Source organism: Loxodonta africana, chromosome 13, assembly GCF_030014295.1.
Source record: "Loxodonta africana isolate mLoxAfr1 chromosome 13, mLoxAfr1.hap2, whole genome shotgun sequence".
NCBI classification, from domain to species: Eukaryota; Metazoa; Chordata; class Mammalia; order Proboscidea; family Elephantidae; genus Loxodonta; species Loxodonta africana.
Window position 1 is genome coordinate 55332208 of NC_087354.1, and position 25560 is coordinate 55357767.

Below are 25560 nucleotides of genomic sequence, written 5' to 3' on the forward strand. Positions count from 1 at the left end.
AGGAGGCGCGGCGGCCGGGCCGTGCGTGCGCGCGGACGCGTTGTCATCCTCGGGACCGGTCAGCGCCCCGGGCTGCGCGCCCTCCCCCCTGGCGGCCGGCGGCCCCGAGCGCGGGAGCAACCGGTCCGGGCCGCGTCCCTCCGGGCTACTTCCAAAAGCCCCGTGCCCGGAGCGAGGCGGGCGCCGGGGTGTGCCAAGGCGCCCGCAGCCTCAGCGCTCCTCTCTTGGCTACTTTGGGTTGTTGGTGGAGGCGGGGAGACAAGTTCCCTGGCCACGGCCTTCGCGGGCAGAAGTGGAGGTGGGACGGGGGTGAGGGCCGACGGGCGCGGGTCAGTCGCAGACAGCCCTGCGCGCGGCCAAACTTCCCCGCCCGACCTTCCGCCCTGCCCGGGATTCCTTAGCCGGGCGGGTGGCGGGATGTCAGGAGGGACTGACTCTCGGTTCTCCCAGGTGAGGAGGAAAAAAGTCTTGGCAAGTCAGGGAAGTTCCTAAGGGGAAGCCGAAGTGTAGAGGTGTGCAGAAGTCGTCTGTGCCGCCAAAAGAAACCTGGGCACGTTTTTAGGCCTCTTGCAAACAGCCCCGGGGGAACTCCGGTGCGAGCACGCTGCCTGCGGATGCGCCTGCAGGTTCCTGGTGGATAATCTGCCCGAGCGGCTTCCGAGGCCGGGCCGCTCGGCGTGGGGATTTAGAGCCCCATCTGTTTGCAGCGGACAGGGCTCCCCTAATGTGGCAGCCTTTCTGCAGACCCAGACCGGCTTGGGGGTTCTGTCCACCCGTGCGAGCGCCCAGCACTCGTTAAACGTTTGCTAGGTTGGGGTTTTGTTGCAATCCGGGAGGAAGGACGCCAGTTTAGTATCTCCGTTGGGCTTACTTTCGAATCACCAAGCTTTGCCTTTCTTCACTGGATATGGGGTGGCATTTCTTTTATTAATAATTAACAGGCCGAAACGTACTGGACGCTAAGATGAGCTGCCGGAGACGAAGTCTTTCTATACGGTGTACTCATAACAAATTGCGTACCTTTTCCCCTGTGCTATGCGAGAAATGGGATTTACTCATTTTTAGAATATGCAACTGATTGAGTGAAAGAGAGAAAGCTTATCTGATCCACGCTCTTAAGCACTTAAAATCATTTTAGGAAGAAAAACGTTACTGACTTCTTACATAAAATAAATTTGTTCTTTTACTCCCAACAAAACTTTTATGCTGTTTCCTGCGTTTTCTTAATCCTTCAAGTGTAAAGCGACTAGAATAGTTTTGCAGTTAAGACGTTTACTTCTGTTTTTTCTTTTTTTTTAAAGTTATGGAATAGATTTTGCCTTTTGGGAGATGATAATGCCGGTCCTTTTCCATCTTATTTATTCTGATTTCTGTTGACATGGGGGGGGTGGTGTCTAAGACATTTTAAACTACAATTCTGCTACTGAACAGTAACTCCCAAACAATAAAGTACGTTTTGATATTTTAGTTTAATTTTCCTGTCTCCTAGTAAATAGGCTTTTGGTTTTGTAGTTGTAGTACAAAGAAAGTGAAGTTCCGCACTATCCCTTTCTATTAGAATTGTTAAGGTGACACACACACACACACCCCAAAGCTCTAGCCCACACATCTGTCTTGGAGTGACCTCTGGATGCTATAAAAGAATAGATTTGGAGTATTAAGCTTTGAGAAAAGTAGCTCGGAAGTACTGGTTGGCAACACAGTTTTTCTATAAGCTCAGCTGCCTGAGAGGGAGAGAAGCAATAGAATACATTTAGACAATTAGAATCTTTCATTCCCAACACTGTAGCATCATCTGTTTTAATGGGATTATCTTGCTTCCGTGCAATTTAAGCCGAAGAGGACTAGTTTCTGGGAAAATGAGGAATGCTGTCCATGTTTCCATATCAGATTTAAGGGGAGGAAACTGGCTCAGAATCATATTAAATACTTGCCTACTGCCTCTCAGCTCTAATAGTTCAATTGATTCCGTGTGTCACAGAGTTTGTATAGTTAGGTTTTTCATGCAAAACAGAGATGCTGTTTACAGTATGGCTTTTGGTGTTCTCTCCATGGGAGGAGAGAACAAGCAGCCATAAAAGAGGAACGTTGGCTGATTTACTTACGTTTTTTTAAAACGTGATTGAATCAGGCCTTTTGAACTCACCAAAGAAGCAAATCCTTCCTTTGCGTTAGTTGTCAATTAAGTTTAGGCTTAAAGTGGTTTCATGCTTAGAAGTAATAAACCTTCATTCCAGCAACTCTAGCCTCTTCAGTTTTGTTTTTGTTTAATTAACAACAAAATTGCAGTACCATTTGGATTGCTTCCTGGGCAAATGGAAAGGGCCAGTGATAACATAATCAGGGGAGCGCTCATTCTGCCCATCATAAAAGTGCGTTGGCCACATGTCACACGGCAGCTGAGTGTTTAAAGGAAAACGCAGTCACTTCATCGGTGTCAGTAGATGGATCCCTTTGCTTCGTAGGCATGTCAGCCCACGTTCACGTCAGTGGAGGTATGAGAGTGAAGGAGGCGTGAGAGCAATTTCTGTCCCAGGATAGATTCTTCCCCCAACACGATTCATATACAGATGCCAGACACCTTGCCACTTCGAAAATACTGTATGTCTTGGTGACTAGTAGTATTTCCAACTCTAATCAATGTGGTTTTATAGTTGTTAAGAATTTGGCCTTTTTACCAAATGAAATTTGAGTTTTATTCCTGGTCTCATTTTAAGAACTGTTTCAGTGTTATGTCTTAACTGGAAATTTTGTCCCGTTTTTGTGACCTTTGATGGATAGGATTGGAAAAAGGTGATGGCTGGGTCTTGAAAAGAGAAAACCCAAATTGCCACCACCACAGAGCAGAGCATTATCTGGCAAGACAAAGAGGATCTCTGAATTGGTTTGTCCGCAGGGGGAGAGGGGAGCCTGGACACTCCATGAAGTAGAGAGTGTTTGAAAAGCACCATTTTCACAGACATCCTCTTGCGTTTCTGTGTTCAGTCATGGCCTCAAAATGCAAAGCACCGCCATGCTCAAGTGCAACAATTTGCTGGCGATTTGAATTGAGGACCATATAATTTCTTTAATGCTGCCCAGTTATGAAATACAATTTCTAAATAGAAATAGTCCTTTTTTTTTTAAAAAAAAAAAAAAAGTGATTTAAATCTTAGTCTCTCATGTACCTAGTAAATGTATCAGTAGTTCTCACCTGACTCCTTTTTCTCACATCTTTCCCTCCCAGCCAAGTGAAGTACAGTAAAGTGGATGAGATCACGCGGTGGATAATTGCAAGGCACCTGCCAACAGCACCCAGCCGCTTCGTAACTTGCTCTGGGGTGCCTAAGAAAATATTATTTAGAAATGGCCATTCACTGGGAGAAACATTTACTGGACGGCTGGGTAGATCGATCAGTTTGCAGAGGTAGATGTTCAGTATTCTTAAAAATCTCTTTTATTTTCGCTATCAATGAAGCCCTTTGTATGAAAGAGATCTCATAAGAATATCTTGTCATAGAAATGTTTCCTGCATGCATTTCACATGTTCACACGTATTTATTACTAAGAAGTCAAGGCTGCCTTAATACATTTCACATTTGGTAATTTAAAAACCATAATGAGACACTGAGAGTCAGTAATTACACTGTTTTTATGTTTTTCTCTGTTAAGGAAAAAAAATGATATGTTAAAGATATCCACTAGTGACAATTCCAGTGTGAAACGACATTTGATACTACCTCAAAGGCCACGTATTGACCCTTTAAGGAGTCATTTACAACCTCTCTCTCCTCATCTAGGTCTTCCACTGACGATATTTCCTGTCTACCCCAGCCTTTTGAGTCATGGACAGAGAGATACCTATGCAGAACTTTTTGTATCTGCCAGTATTGTGTGCAGTACGATAGAACATGCTTTCTCTGTAAACTGTCGGAGTGCTATGTCCAGAGATAGGAAGACTAACGTAAATAGGTAATAGCATAGACTCGCCAGTGGGCAAAATTCAAGAAGGCGGCTGAAATCTTCTGTTTCTGGGCTTTCATTTTTTAGGTGAGATTTGTTCGCCCTCGTTATATTATAAGCAGGTGATGTGATAACTTTAAAACCTTTGCCCTGGTTATAAAAAGGACTAAGTCAAGTTACTCTTTAGGTTTGCTAATGATTTTTTTTTTTTTGCTTTTGATTTTATTGTCTCTGAAGCAGAGTAGGTGTTTCATAAATAAATAGAGGGATGATGTTAATCTCTATTTATTTTGTACTTTATAGTTTACAAACATTTCATCCTCCCTGGAAAGTCATTGATTGATACAGTCATGGTCATGTTTTTTAGTTGAAGAAACTGAGGCTCACAGAGGTGATGAGATACACCCAAGCTCTCCCAGCTGATGCGGTGAAGCCAGGACTAACCCTTAATTTCTGCCTCCTTCACGCTGCCTCCCCTGGAAGGAAGATGTGAAAATGCCCTGGATATAACTTTGTCTCTAGTTAGTGGAAATTGTAACTCTGGCATTTATAAGGGAAAAAAAAACAGATTCAATTATGGAATGCTTTGCTGAGCCTAATATCTGTAAATTACTATTTAATAAAATCAATTTGGTACAGATGGGGTTATTCCTACTTGCTTATCGTTAGCTCTCTTCATCCATGATTTTCATTAAGCTCCCTTATTTTAAGAGGATCTGGATGAAATGGAGGCATTACTCTCCTAAGGAATACAGAATGCCACGAAGTCCACCCGACGTGTGTCATCGTCTCCATGATGATGGAACCGAACTGGAGGTTTTTCCGTATGTCCTGTTCGTCTGTGGGGGAAAGGGAGCGTCCACAAATGCCTCTTCTAATGTAAATACGGCTTCACGTAATAGAAAGCTCAAGAATCCTTGCACTCTTGAGTGCTGTTCTGTTTGTTTCCATGACAGCGAAGGGGCATGATTATAGACAGACATGGGAAATTGTTGTCTTTTAGAAAATCACCCAAGGAGCCCTGGTGGGGCAGTGGTTAAGTGCTTGGCTGCTAACCAAAAAGTCGGCAGTTCAAACCCACCAGCCACTGCGCGGGAAAAAGATGTGACAGTCTGCCTCCATAAAGATTAACAGCCTTGGAAACCGTATGGAGCAATTCTGTCTCCTGTAGGGTCGCTGTGAGTCGGAATCAACTCGACAGCAATGGGTTTTTTTGTTTATAAGTTTCCAAGTAGATAGATCTGCAAAAGCTCATTTCTCATTGAGTGGATGCTTACCTATCTGACTGCAGGGATTGAGGTGTGTTTATTTGAAAGCAAATGAGCGAACGTCCATTATTTCATAGTCTTGCGGATAGAAGAAACCTTAAAAGTTCAGATAAATGTCCCGTTGGCATTTGGGCCCTCTCCACAACATTCCTGACAAATGTTTGGCTGGTTATGCTTGAACACTCCCAATGATGGGAAACTCACTATCTTTAAAGGTAGCTTATTCCATCTTAGATTTTTGCTTTTTTAATCTTATATCAAGCGCAAATCTCTCCGCTATATTTAAATCTGATTTTTTTCCGTTGGGGCTGTGCAGAACACATTTAATCCATCTTTCAAATGAAAGATGGTCAGTTATTTGAAGACCACCAGCATGTACAAAGTAGAGGGTCAGTGAAAATGAATAAAAACCCTCAGTGAAATGAATTGACTCAACAATGGGATCAAATGTATCAAAAATCACGGAGAATAGCGCAGGACTAGGCAACAGTTGCTTCTGTTATACACAAGGCCTCCCTGAGTTGGAGCCCACCCAGTGGTAACTAGCTAAGAACGACAGTGTGTAACAAACACAAGGCCCTCCCTCCCGCCACACACACACACAACACACCCCTAACCCTTTACTTCTGCTGTGCTTTTCCATTCCATCTTATATCTAGCTCATGGTTCATTTGGTGTTCTTACGCTGAGGTTTACCATCTTCCCACCATTTTGTGGGCTTCTTCCTCAAACATACTTAAGTTTTTCTAGGCCTGCTTGAAATTTTGGTGCTGAAAATGGAAGCCCAGTGCCACTTGTGATATGGCTGACTCAGCCCTTAACTCACCACATAGTAGAGAGGAAGAAATGACTTCAAGGTGAAAAAGTTTAATTTAAATTTTTTAAGATACATAAGCTTGGCTGTATCTTGAACCCGTCTCGTGACAGGTCTTTCTGATATCATCGTAACTTGTGAAAGTAGAATTTCACCGTGTTTAGGAATAATTATAGTACGCGGAAGTTGATTACTAAACATCCAGGAAAATCAAAGATATTGCCAAAATTAAAGGAACCTTAGAAGCTTCTACGTGATGTTTCTCTGCAGTGTCAGATCTGAGATAAGGTTGCCCTCTAGTGGTTACTGGCTCACGAAACGCTAAGAGCCATAATGGTGCCAATGAATTTCCCATCAGGCTAGTGGAGAAGGTCAGAGGTCGAAATTATGTTCTCAGTTGCTATGGGGCATTCTACCTCCAGATTGAAGAGTGTAATTCATTACTTCACATGCTTAATGAGAAATATAACTGTGTGGTATGTATTGGATTTCAAAAGCTTACTTGGAAGTGAAGAAAGTTTTTTTTAAAAAACTTATTTTAAGGTAAAGCTAATTTATAAAAATCTGTTTGGCTTCGTGTTAAGTGTAAATGAGGTTTGATTCGTCCATAGATGGTTATTATGAAATATTCAGTAATCCTGTATTTTTGTCAAAGTTTAAACCTTAATTTTATCCCATTATGGGGCTGGGTTTACCCTGATACATATTTTTAAGCAAAAGTTGTCAATCTTTTTGATCAGTTAAATCCACTATTTTTTTCTTCTTAAATCCAGATTTTTTTTTTCCCCAAAAAAAGACATTTAGACTTCTTGGCAATGAAACAGTTTTAAGTATGGATGCAGAAACTATTAACCCTTCCTTTCTGAAGATTTTGGGTAGGTCTTTTGGTTTCCCTTGAGTATATGTAGTTTGGCAAATAAAATGGTGCATTTTATGTAGATTTTTAAAACACATTAAAGTTTATACTTCAAAACGCAGCATGAAGTAGAGAAAGCATTTGTTTAGGTAATTTTTAGGGTAAACAGGTAACGCAAGTGAATTATGGGTTTGGATTTTGGTGGTTTATCAAGTGTGAAATACTCATAAAGCAATCTGACTTCTATATTGGAATCAGAGGAATAAGTATTGATTTTCCTATTTCCTTAAATGTCATTTGTTGGTGATGCTACCCAGAACTGTGAGAATGCAAATTTACCTGAACTTTGCAGTTGCTTAAGAAGCCAAGGCTCCTGATCACAGCTAGAATAACCAGAGTAATGATAATGGCAGGTCATCACCAGGATTTTAAAGGATGATACTGCTTGCTTGTTCCTACTAGAAACACGAAATCTCAACTTTTCATGAAAAACAAGGAAAGAAGAAACAAAAAAAGGCAAAGAAAACCTGCTGTTTAAACATTTGCATCATAGAAACAAGACAGTGAGTGGTTCAGAAGTGAAGCCTGTGGTTAAGTTTCAGATTAGTTGTAGAAGCAAAGTATTTGTCAAACTGCACCACCCAGAAGTGTGATCCTTTTACCACATGAGAAGTATTCTCTTTTTCACAGAATGTTGTTTTCATTTTTCAGTTGTTGTTGCCCCCCCCCATCTTATTTGTCCATTTCACTTCAAATATTTTGTACACCACTGGGTGGTATAAATGATTAAATAAATTTATTTCAGGAAACACCTTTTAAGCGTCTACTGTGTGCTGGGTTATTCAATGCCACCCGTGTACTTTTATAAAGAGTTGAGATGCCTTTCTCCCAATCAAGTGTCTCAAGCCATGAATCAGCGTTTTAAAAATTCACTGAGAAATCAGCAGCCACACTTGGCCAGAGAAGACTGCTTTAAGGATATTGTGGCGGGGGGGGGGGGGCGAGGGTAACAGGCGTGTGGACCAAGGGTCCAGCCTTGGACAGGACGCCCCCACCGCTGAAGCTCAGCCAGGTTTTGGAGCCACTACTCTGGTCTCCTTTTCCTAACGAGGAAAGCAAGTTTTGGAGAGGAAAATGATATTAGGGTAAGTGTAAGTTTCCCTTAAAAAAAAAAAAAAAGTTTCCCTTACGTCCTCTTAAATCTCCTTTGCAAGTGGAAGAGTGGCAAACACTAGCAATTTCTGCCACTATTTAGAGTAGAGATGGGCTTCTAGTTACTTAAAACCAGTTGCTGTGGCTCATGGAGACCCCATGTGTGTTAGAGTAGACCCGTGGTCCATAGGGTTTTCAATGTCTGTTTTCTCAGAAGTAGATCACCCGGCCTTTCTTCTGAGGCATCTCTGGGTGGATGGAACCTGCAGCATTTCAGTTAGCAGCCGAGCGCATCAACTGCATGCACCACCCAGGGATTCCTCTGGTTACATCAACCCAACTATTAACCAACATGTAGGAGGAAGTGGGTAGACTCCAAATCTTTTACTCTTAAATGGTTCAAACTACAGAAAACCCCAAGGCTGTTTTGGTGCTGAAGGCGCCTGTGATTCTTTCCAAACACAATTCCTTTTCTGCACGAAGCGTTGCAGGTGAGGTCTGGTCTCTGCATGTAACAAGACCAGGATGCATTCTCCTGTTCCACGTGCACTGGGACCAGGTCTTGCCGCTCTTGTGGCCACTGAGTGGGGGCAGGGTGAGGATCGTGCCTCGGGAGTCAGTGCCTGCTGGGGCTGAAACAGTGATGTCTTTTCTATGTTGCTTTTTTCAGCAACAAAGTAAAAGTTCCAGGGCCCAGCAAGCTTGTCAGTGCTTCCTGTTTACAAGCAGTGAACCCCTGGCCTGTGTCTGGTCATGTCTGGAAACTGGTGGTGCAGAAGCCTGGAAGAGGCAGGCACAGCCCTGCCTTCATGCTGTTTAGAGTCTAATCTGACAAAACAGATATAATTGGAATTGCTCTGGTTGACATGGAGGAAAGGAGCCTGCCCCTTTCCACACAGCAACTCCAGCTCCTTTTATGGAAAACGGTGATAAAACGTCCAGTTCTCTGACAGGTGTGATGTCGGGGGCTTCGGGTACAGCAGTGAACACTACGCGGAGACTGAGTCTCTGATCTCTGGCAGTGTACATTCTGGAGAGAAGAGCTAGGCAATGCCCAAGTAAAGGTAAATGAGCTGAATAGATACAGATAGTAACGAGCTAGTCTGACATAAAAACAATGTAACAGCATAGAAATGCTTATGGCCTCAGAGATCAACATCGTGGAACCCAATCCGAGACTTTTTTTCAACTGATGGTTAGTGTTATGCAGGATGGGAGGAAGTGTGGCCTCTGGTCCCAAATCTGCTGGTTGATTTCTGTCAGGTTACCACAGTTGCTCAGTTTCCTGGTTTATAAATTAGAAGGTTGGACTTGATAGCCCTCAAGATCTTTTTTAGCTCTACCATTCTATGACCATGTTTCTAATAAAAGAGTAGTCTGATTTTTTGTTCAAGACTTGGAAGACGGAAACACCTTTTTATTTTCCTTATTCCCTGTCTAAACCCCTTAATTGCTAGAGGCCTTACAATCAGCTAATCAGTTCCTTTTGGAAGTGAAAATTTAAGGTAAAAAGAGATTCCTTTATGCCAACTATTTAAGAACAAGCAAGCTTTCACTGATATTGTTAATAAATGTACCCAGACTTAGTTCTGGTAAATTACAGTCATACTGTGTCAAGTTCTAGCCCAAAGCCTTTTCCACGTTTGATGGTTGAGTTAAAACTGAGGAGGTTGGAGGCAGGGAGGGCTGCTTGAAGTGGCCGTAACTGTTGCACACCATAGCAGTTTCACTCCTTACCAAAGATTCTAGGCCAGAAACTCAAGGAAACTGAGACTGCCCTAATGGATTGCTTGCAGTTTATTAGTAAGCGGAAACAATGTATCTCCTGTGTTGCCAGCATATGAAAGGGAAATAATAACTGAACTCTTTATCATGAAAAATATTCTGCTTCCTGATTTGTAACCTGCTATCTCTAAGAACTGGGTTTCACTGAAACATTTATTGAGAAAGATACCAGTTCATTAAAAACCGGCATGTATGCTGTTTTTTTTTTTTTTTTTAAGCCCCTCAACTTTATTTCCTTTTTGTGTAGAATCTCCCAGTGGAGTTTGGTCATTTCCAGCAGTTCCGGAAGTGGTAAAGGAGTTGGAAAAGTGTGTCTGATGGGAGCTGGCAAATGAAATTAGCTGTGACTTTTTCCACAGAGATCTTTAAAGGTTAGCATGTTGCCTAGTTTATACATATGTATGTATTTAGGAAATTGTACCCACATTGTACACACATTCACCTGTTTGCCTTAAAAAACAAAACAAAACAAAAAAACCTGTTGCCATCAAGTCGATTCTAACTCATAGTGAGTGACCCTGTAGAACAGAGTAGAACTGTGCCATAGGGCTTCCAAGGCTGTCAATCTGTACGGGAGCAGACTGCCACATCTTTCTCTTCAGGAGCAGTTGGTAGGTTCGAACTGTGGACCCTTTGATTAGCAGCTGAAGCATCTTCCTTGAGCTTAAGTTGCATTCATTATAAAGCAGTTTCTGAAAAATGATACTGTTTAACAAAACAATTGATTTGGTTGAAATCTATTTTCAAAAGCAATGTTTCTATGATAAGCAAACTCATGTAGGACAGAAGTGTTGCTTCCGCTAGTACAGAGAAAGAAAGTTATTTAAGATGAGTTAAGATGTCTCCAAGTTTTGGCAGACTTTCTAAGCCCCCTGCTGCTGTTGCGTTCAGTATCCCTTTTGAAGTGGCTTGTAAGTTTCTATGTGATTTCAGTGGCTGCTCAGGGGAAATGTTGGCTAAACTACTCGTTTTGACTGTTAAGATGGCTTGAGTGTTTCCAGAATGTTTTCATTTGCTAGAAATATGTTTTGCACTCAGGCTTCTTTTGTTGGAGAAGGTTGGTTACCAGCCATCTGATGATGCCTCAGGGTGTTTACAGAAAATGTGGGTGCTGTAGTTATATTTGAGCACAGCCCTCCCCCCACAAGGACAGTGTGGTAATCAGCAGGAATGTGAAAACATGTATTTAAGGATTGATGCTTGTAAAAGAGGTGCTGTAAAGAAACATGGTTGTTCAGATGTAAGAAATGACTGGCAGCTCTCCTTGTAGGCATGCTAGTAACAATAAAGTCTCGAGTGGAACATCAAAGCGATCACAGCTTACTCCAGCAGTGAGTTGCACATCAAAGAGGGAGCAGAAGACAAAGGAAGCGCACTGAGGTATGTTTCTGCCTCACGGCCAGATCCTCAGGGGGCACTCCCAGAGTCCTTTCATGAATGCAAAGTGATTTTTGCAGATCAGCGTCTTCATTTCATAAATGACCAGGAATATAAAAGCAGGGCACATGAGCACTGTAATTGCTCCCCATCACTCGAAGTTTGGCTAGAAACAGTTCATTGCAGAAGGGTTTGGTCTCTCTGGTTTCCATGAGCAGAGAATTTTGTCTCAGTATGGGCAGTGCTAACCACCTCATAGAGCACAGGGAATTATTCAGAGAGCAAGATGGTGCAAATTGGATACATTTCAAATTGGTTGTTTGGAATTATGCTTGAAAACATAAAACTAGACCCAAGTCTGTGGAGTTATGCCTTCCCCACCCCCCTTGCTTTTTATTTTATTTTTTTAAATGAACCTTGTGAGTGGATTTTTGCTGAATCAGGTGTGCCTTACTTAACAGGTGTGTGTGATAATGAAATTTAGACCTGTTAGACCAGCTCTTAGTTAATCACCAGATCTGCGCCTCAGTTCTATAACTCAAGCAGTATGTGCTCCAAAATACCAGAAGCAAAACAGGAAGGATAGTCTGCATTTGACTTTTCTTTTTCTCTCTCTCTCAACATTAAATTGAAAATAAAATTAACCATGCAAGTATTATGGGTGGTTTGAAATAATGTACTTTTTTTTCTTTTCCTTGCCTTTGAAATTTGAAGTTCTTTTATAGTTTATCTTCAGTAATTTACTCATTTTTAAATGCTATTGAAAAGTAGTAGTGCTCTGTGTAGCCATTAATAAATACAAGGCAGCTTTCTCAAGGCTCTAGGGAGACCTAATAAACACAACTGTGTTACTAATTGATGCTATACTGAGCTGACAAAAGTAGTGCATCGGTAAATAAGTTAGAAAGCAAGAAGTTAAAGAACTATAGGGGATTATGTAGACATCAAGGGTTGGAAATTATAATCAGGCCTCTTTAGGGGAGCGTTAATTTGCATGTGGCTGAATTAGGGCACCGAATTATTTCAGAGGACTCCACTAAGAAGTCATCCAGAATCCCCCCAAAGTAAAAGGTTAGGGAGAGTTGGGAGTGTGGTGGGATGGTGGGGGGGAATGAGCATGTCGTATTTCCTAAATTCATGATAGCTTTCCCAATGGCTTGTTAGAGTCACTTTCTTGGTTAGGGAGAAAACTGCTGACGAAATCAAGAGTACTGCAATTTCTTTGTTCTGTATGCACTGTTTATGTTGAATTACCACAATCTTTTTTTTAAGGCGAAGAGGGCAGAAGGGTGGAGACAGAAATAAACCTTTCAGATCTTGGCTTGAACCCCATAAGGGCACAAGCTTTGAACAGATTAGAAAGTGTTTGGATTTACACAGTTATCATCTTCTACAGCAGTGGTTCTCCAAGTGGGATCCGCGGGCCTCTGGGAGTCCCCAAGACCCTTTCAGGGATTCCGAGAGAGAAAAAAGCTGTCTATGTAACAGTACTAAGATTGTAGTATTGGCCTTTTTCAATGTGTTGGCAATGGTGGGTAAAACGTCAAATTACGCAGTGCAAAGTAAGACCTGTCCCAAGGAAATAAAAACCCACTGCTGTCGAGTGGATTCTGATTCATAGCAACTCCGTAGGACAGAGAACTGTCCCCATGGGGTTTCCAAGGCTGTAAATCTTTACAGAAGCAGACTGCCGCATTTTTCTCCTGAGGAGCGGCTGGTGGTTTCAAACTGCCAATCTGTGCCACCAGGGCTCCTTCACATCAAGGCAGTGGTCCCACAATGTACTGGTTGTCGTTGTGTTCTTCACTGCTGTGCACTTGCTGTTTAAAAAAAAAAAAAAAAGCTAGCTTCATTTAAGAGTGTTCTTGATGAAGCAGTAAATATTATTAAGTTTATTAAATTTTGACCCTTGAGTATATGTCTGTTTAATATTCCTTATGACAAAATGTGAAGTACGCATAAAGCACTTCTGTTCCATATCAAAGTGTAATGTGTGTCTCCAGGGAAACCTACTTGTGCCATTGTTTAAGAGCTGAACTAGGTGATTTTTTAATGGAATACCATTTTACTTACTAAAATGACTGCGGTTATTCAAGCTTGGGTATATCTCATACATTTTCTCCAGAATGATTGAAGCGAGACTATCATTTCAAGAAAAACAACTGACGGCATTTATTGCCAATTAATTTGAGCTTTCAGGCAAAAATTAGAATTCTGGAAAACTTGTTCCAACACCATACCCTTGACAGCTTCCCAGTACTTAAAAGACTTTTCCAGTGATGTAGGTGGTGATATTCATGAATGTGATTATTTGAAATTGTATGATGAAATTTGTCAACATCTGGAAGTGTCCTAACTCAGTGAACCAATAGTTTCCGAATAGCTAATGCATGATGTTACAGAAACATGCCTGCATAAGAGATTCATTCAGAGTACAAAAGACGCCAATGCATTAGGAACTAGCAGAGTACAAAAAGTTACTCAAGTAGTGTAGGTTCACATACTGCAACTCAACTTCAAGAAACTACCACTGGCTGACTTTTGGTGTAGTATCAAAGAAGAATTTCCAGAATTATCTGAAAAGGCTATTAAAATACTTTTCCTTTTTTCCAGCTGGATATCTGTGTAAGTCTAGACTTTATTCACGTACTTCAACCAAAAGACTATAACACAGCAGACGGAATGTGGAAGCAGACATGAGAATCCATCTGTTTTCTATTAAGCCAGACATTAAAAAGATTTGCAAAAATGCAAAATATTGGCACTCTTCTTATTAGCTTTTTTTGTTCGTTTTGGAAAATATACTTATTTTTCATAAAAGTATTTTATGCTATTATGTAATAAGTTTATTATTTTAATGCGTTAATAAGTAAAGTTTTTAAAGTTGTCCATTTCAATTTTCAATAGAGTAATTATTGATATGTAACCCACAGAAACATAAAGGTCTTTTGGGGCTCTTAAAAGCAGAAAAGGATCCGGAGACCAGATAGTTCAAGAATCACCACTCTACAGTTTAAAATAGCCAGAAGATGTTGTGTTAAAGCACAGGGTAACAAAAATGGGACTTTGAATTTAGACAGGTTAATCGTATTAACCAGAGCACATTTTCTTTGTGATGTCTTAATCTTTAATGGCAGTGAAAGGTTATAACCGTTGGATTTTGTTTGTTTGTTTGTTGTATTTTTAACCTCAGAATAAAACTGGAACTTTTTTTTTTTTTTTGAGCGAAAAGATTCATTGCTGGTGTTATATTTTCAGGGTTTTGTTGTCTTTATTAATGCAGCAGAGATACACCATAAAGCTTGACAGTTTATTTTCAATCATCTGCACACTCCTTTAGCTTTTTAGGAAAAAAATATTTTGTACATCCCAACTCCTATGCCTTGAGAAATTTTATTACTTTGGGAGTGATGGAAGGATGGAAAGTGCTCACAGGTCCTACCACCACACAGGTGACAGGTACATTCATTCACTCTCCCTGAAACTGTCGTTAAGAGACCAGAGTTCTGTCCACATGTTGGTAGGGTTCAGCTGAGAAAGGCTGAGCGCTCTACTAACTTCAGATGCACTTGGCAAAATCGGTTCCATTATACTAATTGAATCTATGACAGTCTAACCTTCCCAGAGACGCCTTGTGAAAAATAATGTGTGGCTGGAAAGCAACGCCCAAGTGCTTGTTCTTAATTTTATAACTGCTTTGTTGGCATCTGACTTACAGATGTTTACGTTGCCCTTTGCAGCTGGACCATTGGCCTTTTTGGTATTCTCAAAGAGGAGCCACTTACATCCTGAGTTCTGTTTGGTTTCTAGTCAACAGTCTGTCAGTTGAATGGGAGCAAATGCAGCTTGGTACATTCTGAATTACCAGAGTCTTGCTCTTGATTCTTGTGACAAAGAGGAGAACCTGGTGTTCCTGGAGCCAGATGAAACCCAAAGTTTTGGGGCACCTCACTTCCCGTATAGTTTTATTAGCTAGGTAAAGGTAAGCTTAGGTACACTAACTATGTAAATAGAGGTTTTGTAATGACCCACAGCTAGCCTGGCCACGAGAAAGAAGTGCCTCACGTCCTCTGTGGATCTAGCCCCAGAACTGTGACGGCTCAGGAGTGTGATCCCAAAGTTCAGAACAAGCCATGATCCTAATGTGTGGGAAGGATGGGGGCACGAGGAAGGAAAGCAAAGATAGCAGTTCTCTATCCATAGATAGTTGGAAAGGTGAAGCTGAGGAAATACGGGCTTTTTAAAGGGCTTCAGAAGTAAGAGTGCCTGGGTGGCAAACGGTTAACGCATTAGGCTCCTAACCGAAAAGTTGGAGGTTCCGGTTCACTCAAAGCATCTCGGAAAAAAGGCCTGGTGATCGACTTCTGAAAAAATCAGCAATCGAAGACCCTATAGAACACAGTTCTACTCCGATGCACGTGGGGCTGCCAGGAGTCAGAATCAACTGCAGGGGCAACTGGTTTACAGAAATAACTTCATGCCTATTCTTGGTTAAAAAGAAAGCAAAACGTCCAAGATAATTACTCACTTTGAAGTAAAATGGCTCATTTTTAGACATACCAAAAAAAAAAAAACAAAACCCAAACCCATTGCCATCAAGTCAATTCCGACTCATAGCAACCCTATAGGACAGAGGAGAACTGCCCCATAGGGTTTCCAAGGAGCAGCTGGTGGATTTGAACTGCTGACCTTTTGGTTAGCAGTTGAGTTCTCAACCTTTGTGTCACCAGGGCTCCGTTTATTTTACTAAATTTCTAGCATTTCGCTGCTAACTGAACTTAATAAATTTTGTGTATAAAGTTTTATGTTATTTGGTGGTTTTGACCCAGGCATGAATCACTTAAAAAAGCAAAGGGCATTTTGTTTCTTGGTCTGGGAGTGTTCACTGTGTGCAAATTCATCAAGCTTAACATTTGTGATTTGTGCCTGTTTCTGTGTGCGTGTTGCACCTCAGTAAAAAGCTTCCTAAATGGCAGGGACATTCTAATGGTAATTTTGTAAATTCCACTGTCAGAGCTGAATACGTTGTCTAGACTCAAGGCTTTGCAGTTTGCACTCCACTCTTTGACAAACATTTCATTTAGTCTCATTTCTTTGTATCACCGCTTTCACAAATAGGAAATTACCAAGCGAATTTATAGATCTTAAGTATGTGTATAGAGTCATAACTCTGTGCCATGAAAACCTGATAGCAACCTTTACACTGTTGTTGTTTGTTTGAGTGTTGGCTTGTGAATGACCTTTGAGAAAGGTGGGAAGGAGAAAGTGAACCAGAAGACAAGGTGATGTAGTTATAGGAATAGGCAGTCCTTCGAAGACTCAGTGCTTCCTGTGCACTCTGCAGCTCCTTGCTAACAACTCGGCCCTGGATAAGGCTTGCCTCTGGCAAACCAGCTGTGTTTTCAAAGTCCATCGTTTGCTTTTTCCATGCCCTCAGTGATCCCTGGCTGAGCAGCCCGGGGCAGAGGTGGGTCACCACATAAAGCCGAGGACCATGTCTGCCCAGACTGTCTCCCTGTCCCCTCTCCTGACACTCTGCTTTGGCCTTGCCTCCCTTTCTTTCTGTGTTCTTTCTGGTGACAGGACATAAGGAAAAGGAAGGAACGTGAGAACTCTGAAGTAGGTAGAAGAACAGGCATGGATTTGGAAGTTTTTCCAAATACAAGGTTTAAGTCCTGGAAAGAATCCTTACTAGCTGAGTAACCTTGGGCAAGTTATATAACTTCTCTAAACCTCAGTTTTATCACCTAGAAAATGAAGTTGATAATAACAATATCCACTATGTGGAGGTTTGGGAAAGGAGGAAGTAACACGTGAAGGCACTTAACCACTCTCAGAGCCATCTCAGTGCCTCGCACGCAGGAGGCACCTAGTAGACACCAAAAAGGTGCTGTTATTAACATCACCATCACCGTGTACACACAGTGAATCATAGACAGTCGCATATACAAGTTTAAAGATAGGGCAATTACTTCATTCGATCTTATCTCAGCTGGAACACATTGGCATTTTAGCAGGGGCCTTTGCCAGGGCCCAAAGAGGTGAGTTATGTGATCTGGTCCGAAGGGGCTGGTGGAAGGGGATCTTCAGTGATAATCCTCATCATACAACATAAGAGGTTTCTGATTCTGGCTCTCAAAGCCTGGCTATTGAAACCAGTAATACATGTTCCCAGCCTGTCATTTATGAAGCGTTTCCTCCATGCCAAGCACTGTGAAGTGGATTACTGCATTTAACACTTACATTAACCTTCCATTTATTTGCCCAATTACAGAGAGGAAACTGGGTCTTGGCGAGGCAGAGTAGCCTATCCAGGATCACAGGGATGGTACTTGGCTGGGAAGGAAGGCCGAGCCTGTCTGACTCTGAAGGCTGTGCTTCTATCCTTTGCTATTCTGACCCAGCAGCTCCAGCACTGCAGGGCGCACAGACTCCAAGATTAGGTCATCCTGCAATTGGGACTGAGGGTGCTTTCTGAATCCTTTTGTGGAGTGGAGGTGGGCAGAATGCAAGCAGGTATTTCCTGAGCATCTGCGGAATGCCAGGCAGTACGTAAAGTGCCATAACCAAGGAGTGAAAGACATGGCCCGGCCAGAGGTGGACATAAAGCCCCGGTACAGCCTAAGTGCAGATTAGAGTAGGCTAGATGCAACGAGCACCCTGAGGAGGAGCCTCGATCAGATGCAGGGGTTAGGAACAGCCTTTGGGAGGGGGTGATGGCTTAGCTGAACTTCCAAGTGAAGAAGGTTATTCCCAGCAAAGGATGCCAAAAACCAAACCAGTTGCAGTTAAGTCAATTCTGTTTCATGGTGACCCCATATGTAGCAGAGTAGACCTGTGCTCCATAGGGCTTTCAATGGCTGTCACCTTTCGGAAGCAGATCACCAGGCTCTGGATGGGTCCAAACTGCCAACCATTCCATTAGTGGTGCTTAACCATTTGGACGACCCAGGGACTCCAAAGGCTAGACAGCGAGCTTGATGACTGTGGGGATGGCAGGTAGCTCCGTGTGGCCTGCAGGGACTGGCAGGAGAGGGGATGAGGCAGCTAGAGGAGGCGGAGGGCTTCAGACCACGAACATTCCTGATTGTCACTCTAAGGGAGTTGTTCTTTATAGCAGAGGAGATGGGAGCCGCCCAGGGAGGTTGTCAGACAGATTTTGAAGGCACATGGAATCATTGTAACGATCAGGTATTCTCAGTAGCTTCCTTTCCCATAATCATTTCAGGAAAAAGAAAACGAGAGAGAAGAAAGGGGGAAAAAGCTTTGTGGCTGTAGCAAAGGGCCTTCCTTGGTGCGATTGGAGTTTCTGTGAAGATGTTCTGCCTCTTGTATACTGTTGAGAGATGTCTGAAAGGCGTCCTGCCTCAAGACTCCTTCAATGGATTTTTGCACTTTGCTTGTTATAAATTGATCCAGGGACTTCATTATGATGTCGCTAAGATGAATGAGGCAGGAGTGTTTTGGCTTGCGCTGCCAGGAGGAGGGAAAACAAGTTTCTCTGGCATCACAGTTCAATCACGCTGCTTACAGAAGTAGACCCATGAAAGAATGGGGGAGCGCGGCTTTGATAGGAGAAACCCCCTAGCCCTGTTGGTGCCACTAGCGAGTGCTTAAACTAAAGCTTGGAGCCAGCTTTCAAGTATTGACTGTGGAGCCCACACTCAGGCATGTACTCAGCTTGTTAAAATAAAAACACACTCTCAGCCAAGCTCCTGTCGCAGCTCCTGTCATTGTTACACTGGAGATTGTGGTTTGAATTGGAGTTGCTGTAGCATACATTGATTTCAAGATATGGTTGGTTATTCAATATGTTAGTTAGGACTTGTGGCCAAACCATGAAGAAGTAAATATCATTGCCGGCTGCCTCTTCGGTCATTTCTCCATCTTGTATTCACCATAAACACTTGGCAAATCTACCCAGAATAGAGACTAGTTTGACTTCTTTGCTATAGGGCCAGTTGCTTGTCTCATTCAGCTCTTACCTGTCAGTGAGGATGATAATGGCATCAGTCTCCTTGGATTGTGTTGAGAATTAAATGGGTTAAGATATTTAAGACGCTTGGCCCATCGGTAAGTGCTTAATAAATGTTGCCTTATTATCAATATTATTTATAGATATTAAAAACAATGAGCGAGAGTATGACTGAAATGCCACCCTCTTTGTCTCGCTACCAGTGATACAGGTAGGACTTGGTTTGCACTTGACTGCTAACCTAAAGGTTGATTGTTCGCACCCACCCAGCCAGCACCACCAGGGAAGAAAGGGCCTGACGACTTGCTTCTGTAAAAAGATTACAGCCAAGTTCTACTTTGCAACACGCGTGCTCACCATTGCTGTTGAGTCAGAATTGACTCAACAGCAATGGGTTTGTGTGTTTGTTTGGTATCAAGCTATCTGAAATAGCCTTGGGTTTATTAAACCCTTTGGGTTATGCTCCTCATGTTTCTTGTGGTTACTATGCCCAAATCAATCAAGTGTTTGTGAAAGGTTTTGCAAATACAAGATGTCATGCTCATCGCGTGATTGCTTTCTTCTGGAGTTCTTTTTCCCAGCGTACAGACTTCTGTATCATTCTCCCCTCCTTGCCCCGTGTCCTCCATGTGAAACGCACAACAGCATGTTCTCCAACAAATGAATCACTTTATGTCAATTTACTGACCCACTTTCCACCTCTAAGGCTATTCAACTTGGTTATTTCGTTTTTTAAGGCCCCCACATTCCAATCATGGATATTAAGGAACAGATAAGGATATACCTAGTATCTTTTCTGCACACCTGTGGGGTCTTGGCTATGGAACTTAGTCGTCTGGCCTCCTCACCCATCTCAGAGTGCCGAGCCTTCTTAACCATTCATGTGTGCACTGCAGTCTGCTCCAGTCTGTTCAAATTAGGATCTCCTTATATTTGTGCAAATCACCCTCACACCCCACACTTTTACATGGATTATTGCTTTTTAATGAGGAGGTAATAGAAAGGTGGTGAAGTCGACTTATGCATGGGCACAGTGTTCTGATGCGTAAATTTTGATAATTCCCCAGTTGGAGCTGAATTTTGATTGTAGAAGGTGTCATAACTAAAAACAACAGTCCCCTACCTCCTTGGGCATTTTATAGAATACTGGACTTAAAAGTGACCTTAGAAGTCATCTAGCCCAATTCATTTACTTTGTACATCAGGTAGTTGAGAAATTAAAATGCATGACCCAGGATTAGTTAGCAACAGGTTAAGGACTGGAGCCAGGGTCTCCTTAGTCCTCAGCCCCTGTTGTTGCCACTGCTGGTACTTCATCAGAGTTCTATAAGGAGTTTTGGTGTAATATTGTATCGAAGGGTGCTGTGAGGGGCTAGACCTATTTAACTCTTTAGTAACTGTCATCATGTTGTTTGTTGGTTGCTGTCTAGTCGATTTCAACTCATAGCAACCCCAAGCGACAGAGTAGAACTGCTCCATAGGGTTTTCTTGGCTATAATCTTTATAGAAGCAGATTGCCAGGTCTTTCTCCCACAGAGCTGCTGAGCGGGTTCGAACTGCCAACCTTTCAATTAGCAGCCGAGTGCTTAACCATTAGGCCACACAGTTTTACCAAAAGATCCAGTGGGTCATTACATTTGTTTGTATTTTGTTTTCATAGAAAAGGAAAGAAAAATTAATTCCAGCTAAGAGTAGGAACACAAAAGAACACCCGAATGCACCCCAGCTTTAATTTCATCTTTGAAAGCACAGGAAAACAGAGGAAACCACTTCAAATATACCCTTACAATGAACTCAAACTGTGTCAGGGAAGCCAGCAAAACGGTGTCCCTTTGTGCTGACTGTTGTGGAAATGTACCCTTGTCGTTTGCTGTGGTCTCCCTGTGGGAGCCACATCCCAATCCCTCCCCCAGCCTGAAAGGAGGGGGGAAAAAAATAGCAGGAACAGTAAATAACAACTGTCAGATAATACAGATGGGTAAACATTTCCAGAATTGATTGTGTAAAGTACTGTTGACAAGCCACTAGCAGGCAAGATGAGGTGAGAGGAAAAAAAGAAGTTTTATCTGTCATTCAGTTGGGTGTAGGATGGAGGGAGAACCTACAGAAGGACGTGATTAATATGGTAATGTACTTCATTGCGTGAGAAGGCTCATAAGAGGGTCCTGAGAGGTTATCTGGTCCAGGCCATTGCCATTACTGCAGAGGAAACAGAAACTTCTGAAAGGTTAAGTGGCTGGCCCAGTATCACACACTAGCAGCAAAGCCAATTTTAGAACCTTGCTCTCTTGACTCTCAATCCTGTGCTCCAGCCACTATACCATAACCCTCTAACTGAATATATGCTGGGATCAGTATCACCAGTACAAGATGAAGCTCATGGAAATTTCCCTAAATGGATAGCTGTTTTTAAGTCATCATTGAAACTGACCATAATTTTAAGCGTCTCCAAAGGATAAAAACCTGTTAATAAGGTATGGTGTAAAATGTTAATTCACCTTCATATCCAGAAGGGAAGGAATTTTTATGTTCTTTCAGCCATTCAACAAACATATTAAGTGCCTATGCTGTATTTGTGGTACCTACGGTCCCTGATCAATTATCCTTTCTCTTTCCTTTGAGGCTACTAAGCAGTGGGGCGGGTCATTGGATCTGTCCACTCTACCTCCCTTCTGTCTAAGGATGTCATGCTCACATGGTCTTACTTTTCTCTAGTCTTTGTTATCTTTTTAATCTGGTCTTTAAATGTCAGTCTCTGTTCTCTTATCCTTGTTTAGACAGTCTGGGTTTCTTGTGTTTATCTTGCCCTCCTTTTGCTGACGTATTTGCATCACTTTAGCTGCAGTTAATATCTGCTAAATCAAACCATATTGGCTTGAATAGCTTCCCTTGATTTGTGAATAAAAGGATGCTTCAGCTGCCTGGCCCTGCTTTCTGAACAGTCTTTGTCGCCGTTAGGTTTGACTTGCTCAAAACCGTCCTTGTCTGCATCTGTCTCTTACCCCTGTATCTTTCATCCTCCCCCGATCAAGCCGCTTCGTCCTTTTGAGCTGCTATTCCTCTAAACACAGCCTCTGTTGGGGAGGGTGACTGCTCACACTTTAGAGAGTGGGGAGACCAATGTCATTTTTCTTTGCTGGTGTCCTGCTTTCACTTTTAATCATCACCCCCTCCCCCAAATTATTGTTACCCCAAACCAAACCCATTGCCGTCAATGCCAACTTATAGCAATCCAACCTAACAGAGTAGAACTGCCCTCTAGGGTTTCCAAGGCTGTAAATCTTTACAGAAGTAGACTGCCACACCTTTCTCCATGGAGCAGCTGGTGGATTTGAACAGCCGACCTTTTGGTTAGCAACCGAGCACTTAACCACTACACCACCAGGGCTCCTTAAATTATCGCGATGACCAGAATCAGTGTCGTCATTGGCCAAACCATAGTGAGCAGCGACTACGTATTCACTGAACATCATCCTGCTGACTGGAACTTTGTAAAACCTGAGCCTCCGGTGCTTCTGAGAAGGGGAGCAAGATCAACAAGCCAGTTTTGTTGATTTATTTAATTCAACAAATTTTCTATGAATAATACCGCTTACCGCAGAAGCGTGATCAGGTTCTAAATGCCAGAAGAAAGAGGTGTGAAAATATGCCAACCACAAAGAGAGCTTTTGTGAATCGTACCTTCAGCCCACCGATTTCATACTACAGGAAAAGCTATAATCTTGATTTCTTTTTTTTTTTTTTTTTCTAAGCGCAAAACCGATCCAAACTGAAATCTATGTGAAAAATAACAAAACTTATTCTGTAAACTTTTACCTGTTTTTTGGCTTAATTATTCAACAACTCCTGCTGCTCCCCCACAAAAGGAGCTAATCTTTTTTACTTAGGCTGGGAAAAGGCACACAACCTTAGCAATAGTGTGATCATAAAACAGTAATGCCCAGATCCAGGATAAACTTACGTTTCAGGGAAAGCAAACGACGCTCCTAGGTGTGTGAGTGCTGTGTCAGGGGCCTTGTGGTTGGAGGACCGGTTGGCCTTGAACACGGTCTGATGTATTTGGAGATCTGCACCTGGCCTGCCTCCTTCCCTCCCAAGTATTAGCAGCAGCAGGTCCTGCCCTCCCCAGTAGATCTGGACAAGACCTCTCCACAGCTGGTTAGGGAGAAGAGGCTTCTTGCTTCCTCAGAGACAGCCTGACACCACACTTGGCCAGAGTGTGTGAATCGAGGTTTGGGCCTCTAGCATAGATAACGCAAGCTCCTGTCTTTTCTCCCTCAACTCCCTCAACAGTAGAGAGCAGAGCCTTTGCTGGCATGCTGCCTCCTGGAGGTGTCTGAAGGTTTGCACAGCTAGGAGAGGCTTTGGGGGCTGCTTTGACATCGCCAGCTGAAGCTGCTTGGCTGCTCATTCCACCTCCCTGTGGTTGGGGGCAACCTTGGTGCCAGTCAGAATGGAAAGGCACGGGTGCAGACGTAACAGTGAGAGGTATAAGGCGTTGCCCTGTCCATTTCCTAGCAGGGCACCCACCCCCTAACCCAGAGCTTCTGTTCCAGGAAACTCTCTTTCCCATAAAGCAATGGTTCTCCACTGGGGGTACCTTTGACCCCCACAGGCATTTGGCTGTGTCTGGGGACTTTCAGGCTATCACAACTGGGGTTGCTTCTGGCATCTAGTGGAGAGAGACCAGGGATGCTGCTAAACACCCTGTAACCTGCAGGACAGTGCCCACTACAAAGAATGTCAGTAGTGCTGAGGTCGAGACACCCCACCTCCCCCGGAGCGCACTCTTTATGTGCTGCACCGCAGGCCCCTCACATACATCTGCCCCCGCCCCCCAAATATGTGATATATAAATGTATTTATCTTCATTTTTAAATAAAGGAATAAGTAGAGAATCTCACTGGCAAGAAGTGTAAAAAAAAAAAAAAAAAGGTAAAGTATGCATTAGCAACAGAAGGCAGAGATAGTGTGAATTAAGTCATTTAATGTAATTCCTGCTGCGTGCAGTGGCAGAGACTGGCACGAGGGTAGGAGGACATCTCTCTGGAAAGAAGTGGCTCCCCAAATGCTTGGTGCCATTAGATGGCTGACGTGAGTGGGGCAGGTAGAGGAAGCACCTGGGCCACTGGACTGTGAGCACGTGCGCCAGTTAGGCGGAGCCCCGCATTCGGTTCTGACCTGCTGTCACCACTCAGAATACCCGGCCCGCCACCTCCAGGTCTTTGGCTTTTTTAAGAGAATCTGGAAATCTGGACTTCAGTGTGAAACCTTTTGTTTATTAAATGTTAGAAACACGTTTAAAATCATAAGCGACCAGGTAGTTGAATAATGGGTAGATTAGGTACAATCTCTGTCCAAACTTTCAGTGACTTTGAAGGAGTCCAAGCTTCTTAGCAGAGTAGTCAAGCCCCTGATGGTAACTAACAACCACCAGGCTGGGTGGCTCCAACCTAGCTACCTACTTTCTATCTCCCGTTGAACCGTTTGCTTCACTCACCTCTCATTTGAGAAACAATGAGCCTGTCTTTGAACACCCCAAGCGTGTTCATGTGGGGCCTCTGCCTGCTTTGCCTAACTGCCCGTTGAACTGGGGTATTCACCCGTCATGGCCTGGATCATCATCTTCCTAAATTCCCTCAAAAAGTCTGGTTTATTGTATTATGGTCTCAGGATCTTTACAACCTACCGGGTGTTCATCTAATTATCTCCTGCATCCTAAGTAATATATAAGACTTTGAGGCTAGGAACCCAAGTTCCTTTGTCACTGTTTTTCCTCCGTGTAAACTTAGCTTCCAATAAACTTAAGTCACCTTAACCATCCACTAGCACTCACTGTGATACCAGGGCAGCCTCTGCATTCACACAGCCCCATTTCCTTTCCCATGGCTAAATTTCCAAGAAAAATTAAACTAACATTGGAAAGTTATTAATGGCACAAAGGGAATTATGATTTTTCTGCATCATCTGAGACCTTTTATTAAGAGAGAAAAAGTAAAACTTGAGAGATGAGTAATACTTATTAAACATTTGGAATAACATTAAAATAAGTATTTTTACAGAGCTAAATATTTGCGTCTGTACTTAGATGTATAAATTACCGTTCTTTGAACTTGAAGTCGATTTTGAACTAGGCTCTCCATAATTATAATAATCATGCATTTTATTTATATACACTTGGGTTGTATAGATATTAACCAATTAATTCTTGATCTCACTGCCTGAGAGGAAGACTTTCCTGAGTACCCTATTTTTAGAGTGCACATAGGAGGGTGTTGTAGTTATAGACCTCTGTTACTAACTTTGCATTGTATTACCCAAATGCTTACTTAGCAGTTTACCAACATCAAGGGGATAGGTGGGCAAGAAGCTTATATCAGAATTAACTTCT

General features: G+C 42.6%; 1 protein-coding gene and 1 long non-coding RNA gene across 7 annotated transcripts in view; both read left to right on the forward strand.

Annotated features, from left to right (window-relative positions):
• Positions 1-25560, forward strand: part of RORA (RAR related orphan receptor A) — a 380217-nt gene that overhangs the window by 262789 nt on the left and 91868 nt on the right. The gene's annotated exons all lie outside the window — the stretch shown is intronic.
• Positions 128-24109, forward strand: LOC135227276 (uncharacterized). The gene is made up of 2 exons (XR_010317434.1): positions 128-3406; positions 4310-24109. It is a non-coding gene; the product is annotated as an uncharacterized LOC135227276 (long non-coding RNA).